This window comes from Rattus norvegicus, chromosome 7 (assembly GCF_021556685.1).
Source record: "Rattus norvegicus strain SHRSP/BbbUtx chromosome 7, alternate assembly SHRSP_T2T, whole genome shotgun sequence".
Lineage (NCBI taxonomy): Eukaryota > Metazoa > Chordata > Mammalia > Rodentia > Muridae > Rattus > Rattus norvegicus.
Genome location: NC_141540.1, coordinates 100,224,325 through 100,240,679, shown reverse-complemented (window position 1 = coordinate 100,240,679; position 16,355 = coordinate 100,224,325). Strand labels below are relative to the sequence as shown.

General features: G+C 49.5%; 1 protein-coding gene and 1 non-coding gene across 33 annotated transcripts in view; one reads left to right on the top strand and one right to left on the bottom strand.

Annotated features, from left to right (window-relative positions):
• The window catches only part of Mtss1 (MTSS I-BAR domain containing 1), a 139,200-nt gene that overhangs the window by 77,411 nt on the left and 45,434 nt on the right, over window positions 1-16,355 (top strand).
• Window positions 598-7,884, bottom strand: LOC120093662 (uncharacterized). Its single transcript, XR_015625581.1, has 3 exons — window positions 7,498-7,884; window positions 3,830-4,000; window positions 598-1,176 (listed from the first exon to the last, which is right to left on the bottom strand). It is a non-coding gene; the product is annotated as an uncharacterized LOC120093662 (transcript).

Genomic DNA, 16,355 nt, shown 5'->3' with positions numbered 1-16,355 from the left:
CCAACGATATGGGAACTAACAGGTCAGCAGCATAGACAGCTTTTCCTTTCATGTTTTCCATCCACGCTTGGCGGGACACACGGGAGATGAACCAGAGCTTCCCAAAGGTTTTGGCCATCAGCAAGAATACGAGGACAGTAATACAAAAGTCTAGAGAAGCCATCGGCAGAAGAAGTCTGCAGTTCGAGGGACTCAGACTTGGAAGATTGCTGGTATTTTACTGAAAGTCTTCTGGGGGTGTTTCTGAGTGCTTTTTCTCTCCCAGTAGATAGAGGCAGATGCTGCCAGATCTGTGAGGATGGAAGGACTCAGTTCAGTTGTCTCCTCCTGCAAATGAAGCTGTTAAACCAGGGAAAAGACTGGTTGGTCGTTAATGTATGTGTCTTAAAAAGCAGGATCAAAGTGCCGGAGAAGCAGCTCAGCTGTCCCGGTAGAGGACCTGGTTCTGCTCCCAGCACGGGTAACTTCAATTCCAGGATCCCATGCCCTCCGTCCTTTGAGGATACCAGACATACACCTGGTACACATACATACTCTTAGGCACATACACAAACATAAAATACGTAAACGGATCTTTAAAAAAAAAAGCATTGCTTATTACCTTTTCCCTTGTTCTGGCTGTTTTTATTAAATGCTTTTAATAAAACAAACCAAACAAAACCCCACAGCCACAGCGTGTTCCAAGACGCGGTCCCGATGTCCCAGTAACTTCAGCTCCAGCTCTGGCCTCATTGCTGGGCCGTGGAGGGAGTCATAGTCTTACCCTGACACGATGAGACAAGGTCCCTGGGGGAAGCTGGCAGGGGACCCATGCTGAAAATGGCCCTGGTTGTGGATAGGTGGGCGCTGGTAGACCGAGGGCTTTCATGACAAGAGCCTGGACAGTGGCTTCAGGATAAAGAGAAGCCAAGAAAGGCATCTTGATAGACACACTTAGCTTGGGATGAGGCGGAGGGTGGAGTTAGTTGACCACAGCTTGAGGTCAGGTGTGCTGTGGGACTGTCATCCAAGTCTGGGGGCGTAAGAGCAGCAAGGCCAGTAGGGGGGATGCCGTGCCAGCAGGATCTGATCTGGCCGCTGCACTGGTACCGGGGGCTTCTGCACGCCTGGCCAGGTCCGTGCTCTTCAGGTCTGGCAGAGCCCTGGGATGAAAACAGCTTTCTGTGTTTGCTGACTCTGGAGAGGAAAGGACATTTTGTGTCAGTGGAGAGACAGTCTGGTCAAGGGAGTAACCTTTGGTCTTAGCTGTCCTCAGGGACACCAAGCCTGCCTGGAATCTAGGTCTGGAAGACCTTCTCTGGCTCCCCTCGAAGCTTACTTCTTGCCTTTGACCTCAGTTCGGGGTGCATGCGCATGCATGTGTGTTTTAGAAGCAAGGGTAAGACCTTGGAGCGTGGGCTGGGGTTATGGCTTCGGCTGATGAAATGTTTACACTCTACCCTTAGTCATTATTTTGTTTTTTCTTACTCAACTGTACTTTTGGCTCTAGGCATGGGTTAGGAGCTTAGCTTCAGTGGTTCTGCTTGATTCGGGAGCACGTTGGTGGGCAGCTGAGTGTTACAACACACCAAGCGAGTGTTCTAGAACACCAGAGCCAGAGGTTCCCAGGATTATGAAAGAAGCGAGAGGTGGGAATTGGCACTTGTTTCTGGCTCGGAGAGCTGACAGTCACGTCTCCTGCACTACCCTTTTCTATTGGATCTCATGCTTGGTATGCATCACCTTATGTCCTTTCTACACCTTGTAACCAGGAACTGCGAGGGCTGAGGCCACCTGACTACCTGGAGTCACATAGCAAGGACGCTGTGTTCTTGCTGGGCCTGGGTCCAGAGTGTTCCAAAGCCTGTGTGTGTTCTTGGTACAGCACTGGTTCCATTCCAAGTGCCTGTGGGTGCCCTGGGTCTTGTTAAAACTCCATAAGGCAGAGGTTTGGGGGCTCATTCCTGCCTTGCTGGGGCCCCGTTTCCCTGACATGCGGGGTTTGTTCCATCTGATAGATGGTTCTCTCTCTCCAGGTTCCCCAATCCAAGGGCATCCTTGTTGTATAGCTCACCCTGTCCTTCCTCAGAGTTGCTGTGAGGAGAAGATGGATGAGGCTGAGAAAACATCAGTGGCTTCTCATCCTCTCTCCTCTCCCTGCCCTTCCTTCTCCTGAAGGGATTCCAATTCTTTCCCTATTTCTGCACCAACACCACCTCAATTTAGTTCCCACATGGTTGGCAGCAGGAGGAACAGGCCAGGCCCAAAGTAATCTCTCGATGACTCTGCTGACAGATGGCTTATCAAGAGGACAGCGGCCCTCATTTAAGGCCACCACCTCAGGTCAGTTAGATTGGAGTCTGCAGGGCCCACAGCCCTTTTGGAACGAAGGCTCATACAGGTCACTTCTGACAGTGACCTCTCTGGGGAGGTGGGAGGTGGCTTCCTGCCCCCACTATTATTTCTGGGACAATTATCAATGTGTGTGAGAAGTCTGGAACCTTTTAAAGAGAGGACTCTTATTCCAGGACACAGATGAAGCCCTGAGGCAGAACTGACTGAGCGGGGCCTGGCCCACGTAGCTTGGCCTTCCCTTCTGTCTATCCTTACTGACTCCCTACCCTGAAGGGTGAGTCAGCAGCTCCTGGGCAGTAGGCTCTGCTTAGGACTTCGTGATGCATGTAACGTGCATTTAAAGGATCACAATTAGAGCAATGAGTACTAATTAATAAGGTGATTTCATATGGGAAGACCCCCTGCTCCTCTGGGGTTCAAGGGAGGCTTTGCTTGTGGTGTCTAGGGGAACAAAACAACAATTTGCTTTCTAGTCAGGTGAAGATAGGGCCATGTGTTGACTACCTGCCCAGTCAGCCTCCCACAGGCCCGGAAGCCACTCACTTGGGGGCGCTCACATGCCTCTATGATTGGTGACTTGGATGAGAGGCATCTGCTAGAGCCGCAGCCACAGTGGATGGTCACGTCTTAGGCTACAGTGTTAGATATCCATGGAGCTCAGTATCCTGCTCTGTAATTTCATAGCTGTGAGCTGTAAATGACTTAGTCTTGAGTCACGGTTCTGTTTATATGTAATGTAAGCACACCAGTGCTTATTCACGCGGTCCTTAGAAGAATGAGAGGAATAGCCATGCATGCAGTTCTGCAGCCTGCTCACTGTTGCATGCATGGCCTCAGGATGTGTATAGAAAAGGGTTGTTGGTTGGGTTGTCATTGTGTGAGCATTAGGGTGTACTTACACAAAATAAGGTGGCTATGGTGTTCCTAGGTGGCAACATTTTATGAGATCACCATCCTGTCATTGACCTAATTATCACCCCGAGGCCCAGGATTGTATATGTGAGCTTGATTTATTAGCTCATTTCCTTCCTCGCCCCACGACCCTCTTGAGGAATAAAACAAGAAGACCCCTTCCATTCCCACCAAGACACATAGAAACCACAGAAAAGTACTGAACTATATACTTTTTCACACACACACACACACACACACACACACACACACACACACACACACACACCCCTACATACATACATACCTATGATAAAATTTAGTTTGCAAATTAGGCACAGTAAGAGTTCAGCTACTGGGGTTGGGGATTTGACTCAGTGGTCAAGGCCCTGGGTTCGGTCCCCAGCTCCGAAAAAAAAGAAAAGAAAAAAAAAAAAGAGTTCAACTACTACTAATAAAATAGGATAATTATCACACAATACACTGTATTGAAATTCTCATAGCTTTCTTTCCCTCCTGCCCACTGTCCCGGTTCTGAAATGCTCTGGGGCCAGTGTAGGTCTCTGTAACTGAAACCACTCTTAAGGGAAGAACTGCTGCTCACCGTAGGTAACTCAGGATTCTGTGAGACAAGTGTCTGTCAGGTCCAGAGTGTGGTAAGAAGTAGCAGGATAGTTGCCAGTACCAAATGGGCTTGAAGTCTGTATCTGCCCGGCCTCTCCTTCTCAGTGTTTTAAACGGGGAGTGGGCAATAGCAGCAGCTGTTATAAGACGGCTGTGAAGATGAAAAGAGATTTCACACAGTGCCTCTGGCAGGGTGTGGCCCATCACATGGCCTTGGTGGTGAGCAACTGCTATTGTTTAGCTGATAAAATGGCTGTGCTGCTGATGCTGGGTAAATGCTATCATGACACTGTTGACTTTGGCATCCCCAGAGTCTGCCCATTCAGGACAGTGAGCATTTCATCCCGAGGTCTCTATAGGCTCTACTGTTATTTCCTTCCTGCTTTTCCTCGAGTGCCTGTAACAGTGGCTTGGGGGTGTTGGTGTGTGTGTGTGTGTGTGTGTGTGTGTGTGTGTGTGTGTGTGTGAAGGGGCCTATGAGGGCCTGAGGGGACCTATGAGGGCCTATGGGGGCAGAGGCTGTTGCTTGAGGTTCGACATCTACATGTAAGCCCTGGGAGCAAGAGACAAGCCTTCTTACTAATAAGGCCATAAATGCCATCTGGGGCTAGGAAGGCCCCCCGCTGCTGGTGTATATCATCATATTTAGTATCCTGTGGTGGTGGTTTAATTGGAAGAGATAATTTGTGCTGTGTCCTAGTGACTGTGATTGGGGGCGAGGGGAAGTAAGAAGTCCAGGGGTGGAAGACATTCTGGAACTCAAGTCTCCCACCCCTACTGCTGGATCCCAGTTTCGGCAGCGCCCTTTGGTAGCCCGTTCTTATGTGTTTATAAAAAGATAAAGAGAGGAAGGGATATGTTCTATGGATGTGTGGTGAGGTGTGGAGGAAGGGGGTGCCTTTGCCGGCCCATGCTGAGGCATCCTTTCCCCCTGAGGGACCAGCCACAGGACAATGGTATAGTATAGAATAGAGTTTATTCAGGGCATGGGGAGGGGAGTGAAGAGGGTATTAGAGGCAGAAAAAGGCAGAGAGAGGGAGAGAGTAGAGAAGTAGAGGCCAGGCTTGAACACATGGAGAGAGGGGGGGGACGGGAATGGAGACAGTTGGAGCAGGAAGGGAAGAGCAAGAAAGCAAGAGAGAGAGGAGGGGGCAAGCAGCCACTTTTTTAGTGTCAGGCACACCTGGCTGTTGCCAGGTAATGTGGGGCGGAGCTTAGACAGAATGCTAATATGTTCTATGCATCCCCCTCCCATCCCCCCTCTGTCCATGGCCTCTTCTCTGTCTCTCTCCCTGGAAGCATCAGTAGCCTATTCTCTGATGTGAGGGCGTGGTGGGCTCCCAAGGGACTGTGGTAGTTCAGACGCCTCACGCTGGCACCCAAGGCCTTTCACCTCTCACCTATGCCTCTGCTCTTGAGCCACCTCACTCAGTAACCCTAAGGATATAACAACCCCAACTCCAGTGAGCTGCTGATCTCACCACCCCACTCCACCCACCCCACCCAGTGACTACTTTCTGGTATTCTCATCTAATTCCCTGCTATTCCCTGCCCATGTTGTTTGTCTCCTTGCCTGTGGCTCTGACTCTAACTCATTCTCCTTCTGTGACCTTGCCCTGGGGACCTGTCCCTTCTGTGTCTACTAATGCAGCAGAGAGAGCTTTGTAGTGTCAAGGGAACAGGTGCCTAAGCAGGCCCTGTGCTCGTGTCTCAGTCCCACCCGTCTCTCAGCTGACCCCCGTGCCTTAAGTGCTGCATGACTGAGCTATTTTAAATAGCATGCTGTGATTCTACGCCTTGGGGCAGCACTGGGCTCTGGAGATACCTGTGTTGGAGCCTCATGTCCAGCGTCATAGGGGAAAACAAGATTCTTTCCCCTTGAATCACTGGAGGGAACCTCTGCACGTACCTTGGCACGGGCCACATGGATGCTTCTTAGTAAATGAGATGGCCATGTGCAAAGCCCCCTCTCCACCCCCAAATAAGGCAATATTACACCACATCTCCCACCCTCCTCATACATAAGCTGTGCTGGCCAGGAGCAAGCTACTGGCTCAGGGGTCACGGCACCCTGCTGCCCAGAGAGACCTTGGTTTGAGCTGGGTCAGCATGTCTCAGCCTAGAACTGTCACCATGGAGACACAGGCTTTCTGCCTTGCCCTCTCATCAGGTCTGCTGCAGAGGCTAGGGTGACACCCAGAGGGGGAAGTGTACAGCCAGGAGTCCCTGTACAGGATTTGCACAGGCTTCTTTCTGATGGGTCCTCTTCTGGGCTTTGCCATTCCAGCCAGGAGATTACCTTGATGCCTCCCACTGGCAGAGGAATGGCTCCTAGCAAACTGCCGGTTAATGGAGTATTGCTAGAGCCCTACTCCATGTCCACCTGCTGCTCTGTGGTTGACTTCATGCCTCACCAGGTGCTTTGGACTGAGGCAGCCTCTACCATGGGGTCATTCTTTAGCTCAGCATTCTGGCAGAATCGCATCAGTGCCCTGTAGCATGCATAGAACACCCTGAAAAGAGCTGATGAGACCTTAGGATGACTTGGTGTCGTGAGAAATAATTCTAGTCTTGATGGACCCCTGTAGCTACGGCTGGAGAGATGGTTCAGGAGTTAAAGGTTCTTGCTGCCAAGCCAAATGACCTGAGTTTGATTTGTATTTCTTTAAGTTGTTCTCTGATTTCCACGCTCATAGTCTCTACCCCACCCCCTGTAAAATTAAGACTCCCATACCTAACCCCCAGTCCTTTATAACTGCTGTGGTCTCTCTTTTGTCCTGCCCTTTCGTAAATTTTAATTATCATCACCCTTTTCCTTACAGAGCTTTCGTTACCTGACCTGGCCCCGGCTGGCACTTTCCCTTTTTGAATTTCAACATCCCTTTTGCCATTTTCCTGCAGACTCTGGTTTCCTGCTGCGTACAGTAGACGCTCAGTACACTTAAGCCAAGTCATAGACTACTTTGGCGCTTGATTGGTCGTAGAGTCATCTAGGGTGTGAGGTAGGAGGTGCATTGAGAGCTATTATGAAAACAGCTCTGTTGACTTGCAAGACATTCCCGGGGTCCAGGCTGCTGACTGTTGACCTTCCCTCACAGGAGGAGCTGGAGAGGGTCATTGGGTCCCCACCTGAAATTCCAGTGTCTCCTTCCCGTGTCTCTCCACTCAGCTTACGTGATTCTATACAGGTCTTGGGAAGTACTGGGGTATATATATATAGTGTATGGAAGGGTAATGGAGATGGGGGTACAGCTATAGGGAAGAAACACGACTTTCCTAGTAGTACAGTTGCTTTGGGGTGACCTATATGCAATTCTAAAGGTGCCGCCCTGTGGCTTTGCCCGGGGTCCGTTTCCAAGGAAGTGAAGGGAACTTGATGCCTGTGAAAAAGCTGTGCTCAGGGCTGGAGCACAAGGTCTCCTCCCCAGCAGCCCCGAGAGCTGCAGGGTTTGTGCAGGGCTGCCTTAGCTGGCCTTTTCTGTCAGGTACTGGACTGTTTGGGGTGGGGAGGGGTGGGTAGAGCTGCCATGCTAGTTTACGGTACACACCATTTAGACTTTGCCCAAAAAGCTATCCCATGTCAGAGAACTGCAAGTCAGTCCTAAGAAACCTTGTCTGTCTAAAGTTTTATAATCTTTACATTCTTACCTGAACACTGTTTTTCCAGACTCTAATTTCATCTTCAAGAGTAAGCTCGTGTCTTCACACCATAGGTCTATGGATCCCACTTCATAGATGAGCATGATGAGGCTCAGAAAGAGCTGTTGTTTGCCAGCCTTGTGGAGCTACTGAGAGGTGGATCCAGGACAGCAGTGGCACTGGCTCCTAGACAAGGGTGTGGGCTCTTTGCATGATGTCTTTTCCCTTGTTCTCCTCTGAGGTTCCAAAGCCCAGTGCTCTGCCTAGAAAGCCATTTCCCTGAAAAGGAGAGAATGACATTTTTAGATCAGGAATCCAAGCACTTAGGGCTGACAGACTCAGGGCCATGTGTTGTTACAATTGCCAAAGTCTGTCTGTCGCTGGGAAAATACAGGCACAGGGAGAGGAACATTTATCTGTGAAATAGCTACGGCATGTGTCAGGTGATTTTTCAGGTACTTGCCAGACTTCTGCCATTTGAACGTGGAGGTGGTGAACTGCTTTGTAGAGAGGCCTGATTCATTCCTGTCCATACTCCCTGTGCTGGGCTAGTCTACCTCTGCTGACTCCAGTTTCCAGTGCTTTCTGATTGTTTGCCATTCACCTGAACAGACATTTATGACAGTGCCGACCATGTGGCTGGCACAGTTTGGGGGATATTTGGCTGTCCTCATGGCCCCTGACATGCAGCCAACCCAAGCGGCCTCCTCCAGATTTTTGCATCTGTTTTTGTGTAGGGGTCCCTGGTGGAGGTTTCATGGGCCTCCAGTAGCAGGCTTGCATTTCTCTCACATCCTTACTCTGTCTCACCAGAAAGCACGTAGTCTAAAATCCCTCTCCCAAAGGTCTCTCCTGAGTCAAACCTCCTCTCCCCCCAAGATTTATTTATTTATTATGAACACAGTATTCTGACTGCATGTATGCCTGCAGGCCAAAAGAGGGCACCAGATCTCATTATAGATGGTTGTGGTTGCTGGGATTTGAACTCAGGACCTCTGGAAGAACAGTCAGTGCTCTTAACCACTGAGCCATCTCTCCAGCCCCCACCTCCCCAAATCTCTTAATTGCTACCATTTTACCTGGGTCCAGACCCCTTCAAGTCACCTGCTCTCTCTTTATCTAATCCATGCCTTACCCAATTTTTTTTCTTTCTCAGTCTGGGTTGAAAATTTTCTGGGAAGCTCATTCCCTGCTCAAAAACACTATTCTTCTGCCCTCTGAACTCTGCGCTAGGGTTAGAGCACTTTCCCAGTAGAGACCTATCTATTTCTTTTGTCTTATACAAATCCTGCAAGGCGACAGTGACAGGCCGCCTTGAATCTGTGCAGGAGTGAATGGCAATGGCCGACACCCTCAGCATTACAAGCCGTAGGCCGCCCTTCCCATTTGTACCCCGAAGTGCAAGATGGCCGTGTTTTCAGGTTGCTTTGAATATTAGGTGTTTTGTTTGTTTTTAAGTCAAATGTGAGTGCTTGACTCAACGAGTTTCATCATTTGAGCCCATTTGTGGACTCAGCAAATGTCCAGTATGCAGATGAGGGGTTTTACGGGGACAATCAGAACACAAAACTATTTTAGGAAATCAGATTTATTTATGTTTACTAAACAGATGATGTGGCGTTTTCCAGTCACGGCAGCCTTTCCACGTGGTTGCTTGCAAAGGTGATTGATCAGTACGTTAATGGGGAACATCTGGGAAGTAGGGCGGGTTTAATGTCTGCACGAATGTGAGCACATGCGGTTGCATTGCAAGGGGTCTTTGTAAGATGATGAACATTCGTGGGGTTCCCATGACAACAAATAAGGTTGGAGTTAAGCATTTGCAGCAGGATGAGCATATTTTGAAACAGCCACACTAAGGGGATGCTTGTGTTATTATTACAGTCCTTCAGAGGGTCTTGAATAATCTGATTTTGGGGATTAGCCATCACTTGAATGCTTTGTCTAAGCCTCCTAGAAGGACTGGTAAAGGCCAATGGGGTTGCACTGTTCTTGCTCCTTGATAGAGGAGGGTTCTCAGTCTCTGACCTTGCCATAGGCCTCTCTGTCTTCTCTACGTTGAAGATTGTTGACTTTTGAAAGAAAAAGAGAAAACTAAACTAAACTAAAGTGATCTGGGCATGGTAGTCCTTGCCCAGTAATCCCATCACTGTGGAAATTGAGTCCAGAAGTCCAGAATGGCAGCCAGTTAAAGACCAGCCTTGGCTGCAGTCTGAGTCTCTGCCTCAACAAAACAGAAATATACTTATGAACAGACACACACACACACGCACAGACACACACGCACACACACACACAGACATGCACACACACACACACACACACACACACACACACACACACACACACACACACACTCAGACACGCACACACCTCGAATGTCCAACAGGATGCTTTGCTAGACATAGTGAGATGATTACTACCGTTATGCCAGCTAACCTATCCAAAATCTCCCATAGTTACCTGTGTGCATGTGTGCGCAGGCGCCATGGTTCACTCATTGCTGGCCGAGGAGGGGAGTCTTAGCTGAGAGAGCCAGGCCAACACCTGGTTACGTGTTACCTGAGACGACAGCAAGATGGATCCAGACCTGATGCCCGATGTTCAAATGTGCTTTCGAGTCTTTCTGACTCCTCCATGAATGGTCAGGACTTTCCATGGAGAAGTGACCACAGCAGTCGCAAAGAGGCGGTCGGCGCAGCCCTGCCATTCCCGTCAGGCCTGGCCTTTGGGTCCATACAGGCCTGCTCTCCCAAAGCTGTTCTTTCTTCCCCCGAGAGGCAGAAGACCTCTTTCTACCTTTGCTCAGTTGAGACCCTGGCCAGGTTGCATCATCTCATCTCAGACATCTCAGACGAGACCCGAGGCGGTAAATATTTAATTGAATTGTTTCACTGAGGAGATATTGTGACTCACGTGGAAACTAATCGCCTGCCTTTTCATCTAGCACTTAAGTAGATCCCTGCTTAAACATTTAAAGGTCAGAGTCCCTGGGATGATTGTGTGGCTCCACCAGTTCCCTTGCTCTGTGGGTTTGGGTGGGGAGTGGGAAGGAGTTGCTGGTGGAGGAAGCCTGGCTGGAAGAGGGATTCCAGGGGCTTGGGAGCTTGGCCTTCCTCCCCCATTCTCAGAAAGAACATGGGGAGGCTGGACCTTGAGCCACTCGGTGCCTTAGGCCTTTCTGGCTACAATTCCTTCATCTGCAGAGCTCAGGGGAGCAGTGGAATTCAGTATTCTGCTTTCATTTATTTATGTTAGAACTTCAAGGATTTATGCATTCGACTTTAAATTTTTATTTTTCATACAGGAGGAACCGAAGGTCTTTTGAAATTCTGGACCTTTCCTCCGTCTGATAGTGCTGTCAACAGCAGGGCCTTCCTCACCAGCTCTTGATTTCCTCAGAGTCCCTTGTGGAGTCTTCTCCATTTCTCTAGGCAGCACACAGATTGAGAGACTATTAACTTTTCAGGTGACTGGCCCGTGCTCCTCTCAGAACCACTGGGTCTGCGTCCCAGGAGGGCGGAATTGAGACCGGGAGCTATCCAGGCCTCGCACGTACACCTCTGTGGGGTTTATGTGGGTCAAAGGCTGGAAATGAGTTATTGTGCATCCCCTGTGTGCAGTGACCTCTCTCAAGGTCTTCGGGATTTAGTCAGTCCATTGCTCTCTTCGAGTACCTCAGCATTTTAGAGGGGAGAACACCTTCTGTTTGCCAAAGACAACAGGGACCGTCTTGGGAATGGAGGGCCACCTTCCCCTCGAAGCTTTGCATCTGTTGGAGCTGAGGACTGGGGGACATAGTGGAGCAGGGGGAGACAGGATGCTGCTTTCCTGGTGTTCTGGTGTCCTTCTGGAAAACAAGCCCAAAGCTTATGTCCCTTCAGGGGAAGTGGCTGTCAAGATGACAGAGTGTCAGCACGTATATGACTCGTCCTGAACCAGATGCATGTTTCCCGTGAGTTGCTGCTGTGAAGCCATGTGACCTTAGGGACCCTCAATCCGGGAAGTAGGAATCGGTGATCCTATCATCCAGCCGCAAGCGACTTTAAGAGCTACCAAACTGCAGACAGGTCTGAAAAGATAAACTGAGTCTATTTTGTGTAAATTTGTGGCACTCCCTTGCCCTCAGGGTATCCTTCCCCCATCCTTCCTAGTGATTTGTTCCTTCTTTTTTCCCCAACACTCAGCAAATATTTTCTGAGTGCTGTTCCGTGCCAGGCACTGTACAAAGAATGGAGCCTCCGCCTGTGTGAAGCTCCGTTCTAGAGCAGAGAGAAGTGATAGAGGCAGTGGGACTGCCCTCGGTGTCGCGGTGCCATGGAGTACAGATCTGGCTCAGATAGAGTAAGGCCTCTGCAGACAGTTCAGGGGTGCTGTTCAGTCTGGGTGGCACCCCACAAGGCCCTGGAAAGGTTTGTAAGCCGGCAAAGAAGACAACATCCTCTCAGGGGAGAGGCAGTGCCTCCAGATGTCTACAGGAAAGGGATGCTGTCACCTGTGGTATTGGCAGTCTGTGACAGCTCTGTTTCCCGAGAAGACTCAGGCGCCAGGTTAAAAGAACACGTTACAGCTCTACCCTGTTAACTTCAGTAGATGTCAACTCCATGAAACTGGGGCGAAATCTACCTTGCCCAAATATCACCCCTGCTAAGCACGTACAAAGAAAACAAGAAAAGCAAACTTAGCAAACATCTGTCTACATCATTCGCAGTTTTGAAGCACTCCATCCTCAGGGCTCGCAGCCGTCGTACCCTAACCTGCCACACACCATCACTGCAGAGTGCCATCGAAGGTGTGCGGGCGTCAGTTAGGCTGACTGGTGTGGCATCTGCTCTCTTTGTTCTTCCAAACCATACATCAGTGAGCTTGTTAACAGATGATCTTCCTGCTTCTCCTTTCTCATCTGGAAGGGCTCCTCTTGTGTTTGCCTCACTGCTTACAGGCAGGCAGCTTTGTTAACAGAGAGCTGCCCCCGTGGGGGAGGGGAGGCGCATGGAAAGAGCCTCAGACTTGGTGTCAGTTTTAAGGTGGAAAGAAATGGCTTTGAGATTCCCGGTCCTCTTTAGTCATTGCTCGGACACGGTGCAGGAAAGCAAGCATGACTTTGGAGCCACTCACCGTACCTCCTCCACCAGCCACCCCAGTCTTAGTTTGGTCAGTTGTAGGTCATGAAAACACTGTGCATGGTGGAAATTGGTCGTGTGATAATGGTGAGGGGTGTGGCCAGTGTCCATGGCATGGAAGTGCTCCTGAAGTCTCGTGAGAAGAGAGCGTACTGGGGGCACTTTGCTGTTTGCAGAGTGGGTACATGGAAGGTGGTGGCCAGCTCTGCTCTGTCCCCATAGAGACCAGCAGCAGCTCCACTGACTTACATTAAGCAGCGATAGGTCTGACCCATGGGCTTTGGAAACCCCAGCATCCTATTGAGAGTTCACTGCTTCCCTGTTAGCTGTGGGACTAAGGTGGTTTAAGGTGTCAAGAATGCTGTTTTCAGAAGAGTTCAGGTTGAGTCTGTGCAGAAGGGACACTTTCACAGAATACACAGGACGGAGAAACCATTCAGGCCCATGTGAAGGACCACCACACCATGGTCTCTCTACCCACTTGTCTTCTAAAGTGGAGCGTTCCTCCCCAGTATGACTTACCACACGCACTGAACTACTCGTCTATCGAGATTGCTTGGTGTAGGTTGCCACAGGGAGACTGAGTACAGCGTAGTGGGAAAACTGCGGAGCCTCAGGTCAGGAGGATGAGGAAGCCTGAAGTGTGTCATCTTTGTTGTCTGTCTGTCTGTCTGCTTGTCGGAGATCTAATTCCTAGTCAGTTACTCCCACCTGACATATGGCTTCCTCAGGCCTTTGAGATCTATAAACTTCTGGCAAGCTCTGGTAAGAGTCTTGTGTAGCCCCCAGGGGCTTAGGGTGAGGCCGGGGACTAGAGGCCGGTCAGAGCCTTACTCCTCTGCCCTCTATCTGAATGCCTCCGATCAGAGCAAGTTTAAAGCATTACACTCTGGAAGATTTCTTTCTGGTTTAGCTGAGATCCCTTCTGTAATACCCTGATGACTTTTCCAGAACGTTCCAGGCTGTCATAGGTCTGCCCTAAGAAGCTAGTGAACTGGATGGTAGGTCTTTTGTAATTGGCTGGCCTGGGGTAATTGAGGTTAGCGAGTTTAAGAAGTGAATGATTATTTACATGCCACATGTTTGAATGTGAAACTTCTGGGGTCTTGTGGCTCTTTGGTGGGGACTTGCTCTGTAGGGTGGAGGAGTAGAGGCAGAGACCCCACCCCTTGAAGCTGCTCTTGGCTTCCTTCACCTGCCTGAAGGTCACTCCCTCGCGCCCTCCCCCGCTGCACTCTGACCTGACAGCCTTTCTAGCTCTTGCTCAGCTGCTTACATAATCCCGATGGGGAAACGTCAGGATTTGCTGCGGACCAGAGGTCAGCTGGAATGCTCGTTCTTAGGCGTGGATTTCTGATTGTGTGCTAACTGATCCCTGTTCTCACAAAGATTTCAGAATTTGAAGTGACAAAGCAATCAAGATTGCCTTTTCAACAGCTCAGTGCTCAGGGAGTGGACTGAGAAAGGCTTAATTCTACCCCTGATCCTATCGCTGCCGGTTCTAGGTTGCCACTGCAGAAATCCCTCTCCTCAGAAAGGGATGCTGTGGAAGAATGGGAGGCCATCCTGCTCCTCTCCATGTGCCTGTGATCCCCTTATGTCTTAATGCCCATGGCATTACACAGTGGCTCTCAACCTGTGGGTCCCGACCCCCTTGGAGTGTCAAATGACCTTTTACAAAGGTCACATATCAGATACCCTTCATAAAAGGTGTTTACATTACGATTCACAATAGTAGCAAAATTACAGTTAGGAATCACAACGGAGTGATTTTGTGGTTGGGGGGGTGACAACAACTCGAGGAACTGTATTAAAGGGCCACAGCATTAAGGTTATGAACCACCGTTTTAACTGCTTCTTTACACCTTGACTACAACTGACAGCAGGGCTGGCCTCATCCACTTCTGTCCCTTCCATGTCCTGCACTGACCTCCTGAGATCTAGTCACATCATCCAGCCAAGTACAGGATGTCAGAATGCACTGAAACATACTGCGGGCTAACTTCAGGCGGTGCAGAGCGAAGCAGATGGGGAGTTTTTACTGCCTGGAGCAGGAGACTGACAACGACCCCAGAAGCACCAGCAACAAGAAACACACAGGGAACAGAACCTGAGCCAGTGTCCCTCCTCCACACTCACAGCAGAGCAGTGCACACCTCTCAGACTGTCACTGTCACAGCTCCATGATGGAAGTCGGGAGCTCACAGTGCTTCTGACTCCATGCAGATCAGCTGTATGATATGGGCAGAGATGACGTGAGACCATGAAGACCTTTGTGCAAATGGGAGTGAGAATCCAGGGAGCATGGAAGGGCCTAGAGTTGAGACCCTGGGCCCAGCCTACTGAAACATCAGGAACCCTGGAAAAGGGTCTGTTGCTCTAAAATTATATTTTTAAAAAAATGCTTTCTTTTATCCCGTACTAGGTCTGTCACCATAGTGCCTCAAGATATCTGGTAGATATCTTCATCTCAGTCAGCAAAGCCTCTCACCCGCTTTGCTCCATCCCATATCACACTGCTGATGACTTCTCTCTGAGCCTGGCTGCAATCTCTCTACCCATCCAGTTCCCGAGGCAGGCTGCCACCATGCCAGACATACACATCCCAATTCCGTGGCGGCCTAGTGTCTCCACCACCACACACTCTCTTGAGTTCAATTAAATCTCCACATGAAAGAACACACAACACAATAACCTCTGATCCAGTTGGTAAGATATAATTGCCCACCTAGACATACAAAGCCCTGTACACATCCATCCCTTAAGAACATTCATAACAACCTGTAAATGTGCAGAGAGAGGAATCTTAACATCCGCCTCCATGTTCTCTCGGTTGTTCCTCCTTTTCTTGCTCCAGTCTCCTCCTCTCTAAAACTTTTCTCCTGCCTATCCTTCCTTCTTGTCCAATGACAGGCCTCATTCTATCTTGTACCTGCTTTCACCTGCATAATGACATCATCCTACAAGGGTCAATGTCTGTAGACTCTCCCATTACTCTGAATATCAGGATCCAGCACTGACCAGGCTGGGGAAGGAGGGAGAATCTTCTTAGTCTCCCTTCAGCTTCTCTTTCCTAGCCATCCCAAGAGCAGAGATCAAAGTTGTGTTGACAGCTGAGATTCTTTGAGGCTCTAACATTTAATTTTTAACTGCAAATGCACATATGGTTAACTTTAGGTATCAGCCGTTCCTCAGCACACAGTCACAAGTGGTTGTCGTATGAACGGTGCTGAGCCTCACATCTCCAGAACTTTATCATCTTGTGGAATCAAGATACCATTGCCCAGAATCAAAATTCTTCCCTGGTCCTTCCCTCACCAGGCCTTGGTATCCACTATTCTCCTTTCCGATTCTACAGATCTGACAACTCTGCGTGACTCAAACAAGCAGAAGACACAGTATAGTATCTGTCCCTTAATGAAGCGATCCTTTTACTGACAGGATGTCCTCATCTTTAAGGCCTCCTCAGTAAACTCTGCCTCCTTCCTTAAGGCTGAATGGGTATCACAGATGTTCGATATGAGACTGCAGAGGTGACTGCTGTGCCACAAGCTTTGTGCTGCTGGGTCTCTGTGGCCATGTGTGCACATCCATGTGCTCTGTCACGTGGATAAAAAGGGCACAATTGCATTGTTTTCTCTTCTGTCCTTCCCGTTTGGTTCACAGACTAGCATCAAGTGGCTTGGTGCTGTTTCTCTTTAGAATAGCTGTGACCATTGCAAAGTTCTCAGTGGCATGGATAGC